Below are 3,779 nucleotides of genomic sequence, written 5' to 3' on the forward strand. Positions count from 1 at the left end.
GTCCTTGAAAGTGAGATGAGTTTCTTGCAGACAACAAAAAGGTGGGTTTTGTTTCTTAATCCATTCACCCAGTCTGTGTCTTTTGACTGGGGAGTTCAGTCCATTGATATTTAAAGTTAGTAATGAATGATGAGTATTGAATCCTGTAATTTTAATTTCTATTTACATTCATGATGTAGCTGTACTTTTCCACAGTTATACCTTCATTGACTTTCTTTCTGCAACCCCTTGGGTATAGTCATTCCTTTCTTTGGCTCTTTGTATTGCTTCCAGAACTCTCTGAAGGGCTGGTTTTGTGGACATGAATTCCTCAGCCTATTTATGTCATGAAAGATTTTTCTTTCCCCTTTGACTATAATAGTCATTTTGCCTGGGTCTAGTAGTCTGGGTTGACATCTGTGGTCATTTAAAACTGGGAATACTTTGGCCCAGGCTCTTCTGGCTTTCATAGTTTGCACTGAAAAGTCAGCTGTAATCCTAATGGGTTTTCCTTTATATGTGACTTGTTGTTTCTCTTTTGCAGCTTTCAGTATTGTCTCTTTGTTGTGTACGTTTAGTGTTTTTACTATGATGTGCCATGGAGAGTTTCTTTTCTGGTCCTGTCTGCTTGGTGTTCTACATGCTTCTCGTATTTGTATGGGCATGTCTTTTTCTTTCTTTCTTTCTTTCTTTCTTTCTTTCTTTCTTTCTTTTCTTTTCTTTTCTTTTTTTTTTTTTTGTCTTTTTGAGGCAGGGTCTCCCTGAACTCCCTATGTAGACCAGGCTGGCCTCGAACTCACAGAGATCTGCCTGTCTCTGCCTCCCTGGTGCTGGGATTAAAGGCATGCACCACCATGGCCAGTAGGGCATGTCTTTCTTTAATTTGGGGAAATTTTCTTCCATGATTCTGTTGAAGATCTAGTCCATGCCATTATCTTGGGATTCTTCTCCTTCCTGTATGCCTATGATTCATAAGTTTGGTCTTTTTATGGTGTCACACAATTCCTGCATATTCCATTCTTGTGATTTCTTAAATTTTTCATAATCTTTGCTTGAGTGGTCCAGTCCATCCACTTTATCTTCCAGTCTTGATTCTCTGTTTCCCGTTTCGTTCATCCTATTGGTGAGGCTTTCTCCTGTCTTTGGCTTATTGAGTGTTCCCCTTCCTTCTTCATTTCAGCCTGAGTAGTTTTCAATATTTCTAGCTCTTTTCTGAATTCATTCAGAAGTTTATCCCTGTTTTCCTTCAGTTCTTTGATTTCTTTGTTTGTGTGTTCTTTAAACTCACCGAATTCTTTTATCATGTTTATAATTGTTCTTTTGAGTCCCATGTCCTGTGTTATCTCTGAGGGATTCTCACTGTACTCCTATAGAGGACTATTGGTACTTGGTGGGGATATGTTATTTTGTTTTTTCATGTTATTTTCTCTGTGACTTGATATGTGAATTTCTTTTGTAGTTTCTGATTCTTGTGTGAGACTCAAGTCTTCCTTTGTTAATTTAGGTCTGCATCCTTCTGTAAACTTTATGTGCCTTTGTGGTTTACTTGGTGAGCCTGAACACCTGGTTGGTGTCTTTGTGGTTTACTGTTTTGGGCGTGAAAGGCTGGTTCCTCTAAGCTTCCAGTTCTCTCTTTTGATTTTATATTGGAGTGGCCGGATTGCTTTTGTCTTCAGGAGTTCCCACAGAGGCCCAAGTCAGATGAGGATCAGATGCTCTCAGATTCCTAAGGTCTGGATCCCTCCAGGATAGATTTTGGCCTCAGGAATTTGGGGGTTGGACTGGCCTGGGAGCCAGACCCAGGAAAGATGCTTGTCTAGGGCAGCTGGTGCCCATGCCACCCGGAGATGCAAAGGAAGCTGGGGGCGGAAGTCAGCCCCAAGGGCCCCTGGGGACTGCACTGAGGAGCTGGGTTGGTCTGGATGCAAAGGACCAGGAAGAGGAAAGGTCAGCCCTGGCGTCCAGGAAAGAGGCTGGAGAGTTGTGCAGATCCAGGGAGGCAGAGGGAGGTGAGGGCGAGGGCGGGGCCAGGCCCAGAAGCAGTGCTCCTGGGGACCTGAGAAGGAACTGAGTTGCTCTGGATGCAAAAGATCAGGAAGAAGCAGTAGTGTTCCCCAGGTGTCTGGGGGCACCAAGACCAGGAATGGGACAAGTCGCAGGCTAGGAAGAGAGACTGGGGGGGGGGTGGATGGGAGGGTGAGTGAGGCTGGGGAGTCAAGACACCGAGGGCCCAATCGACTTACCCTGAGAGAGAAGCCTGCTGGTCAGGTTGGAGAGGAGCCTGAGGGTCCTGCAGGCCCAGGGAAGCAGAGGGAGGTGAGCAGACCAGCTTTCTTATGACAGTTTTTGTAAGGTTCATCTTCTCGTTCTGTCTTTTCATTTTTAGCCTCCCCTGTCTATATTTGAATTTAACTCTTGTAAATGTCATATAATCGAGTCTTAGTTTTTATTTTTTTAACTTGACAATGTCTGCCTTTTGTCATAAGTTACATCTTTTTAGTGGATTTACTGAAAAATAACTTACCATAAAACATACCCATTTAGAACATTCAATTCAGTGGCTTTGATAGATTAGTGAAGTTGTGCATCATTACCACTATCAGCTTCAGAATGTCTTCATTAACCCAGAAAGAAACTCTGTGCCCCTCCTCATTACTCCTCATTTCCTCATTCTCCCCTCCAGTCCTAAACAACCACCAACCTACTTTTGGACTCTATAGACTTGAACACTTTATATTAATGGGATGGTACAAAATGTGATCCTTTATGATGACTCCTTTTACTTAACATGACATTTTCAAGTTTCATATCTGCTGCGCCATAGACCAATACTTCATTCCTTTTTAATTGGCAAATGGTATTTCATTAAGTGGGTATACCACCTTTTTTTGTTTCTTTAGTGTACACACACACACACACACACACACACACACACACACACTCACTCACAATGTCCATTCCACAATGCACCTGTGAAGGCCAGAGGACAAGCTCAGGTCTAAGTCCTTACCTTCTGCCTTGTTTGAGACAGGGTCTCTTGTTCAATGCTGTGCGTGCCAGGCTAGCTGGCCCCTGAGATTCTGGGGGTTCTCTTGTCTCTGCCTCCCATCTCCCCAAAGGAGTCCTGGGATTACAAGTGTACACTACCGCATCCAGCTACCTGAGATCTAGGGATCTGAACTCAGGTCCTCACACTTGCAGAGCAAGCCCTTTACCCATTAAGCCCCCTCGTCAGCCTAGACTTGTTTTTGTTTATCCATCAGGTGGTGGACATCTGGATTGCTTCCACTTCAGGGGAATTATGAATGGCATGAAGCCTGGGCTCCATCCCCAATGCTGCCTAAGCCTGCCTGTAATCTCAGCTCTCTGAAAGTAGAGACAGGAGGATAAGAAGTTCAAGGTCATCCCTGAATACATGTGGAGTTTGAAGCTAGCCTGAGCTAGAGACCTGGCCAAAAAAATAAACAAACAAAAAATCAGCCAATATTTTTTTTTGAGACAGGGTCTCCCAGTAGCCTCAGCTGGCCTGGAATTTACCAGGCTGGCCTCGAACTCCTAGAGATCTGCCTGCCTCTGCCTCCCAAGTGCTGGGATTAAAGGTATGTACCACCACATCCAGCTTAATTCTTTTTTAAAAAAATATTTTATCTATTATTTTTATTTTATGTGTATGAGTGTATTGCCTGAATGTATATTTACCTGTGTACCTGTGTTGTGCAATGCCTGAGGCAGAGGTCAGAAGAAGGCTTTGGATCTCCTGGAACTGGAGTTACAGACAGTTGTTAGCTGCCATGTAGGTT

The sequence above is a fragment of the Nannospalax galili genome, unplaced genomic scaffold (assembly GCF_000622305.1).
Source record: "Nannospalax galili isolate Female #2095 unplaced genomic scaffold, S.galili_v1.0 scaffold1023, whole genome shotgun sequence".
NCBI lineage: Eukaryota > Metazoa > Chordata > Mammalia > Rodentia > Spalacidae > Nannospalax > Nannospalax galili.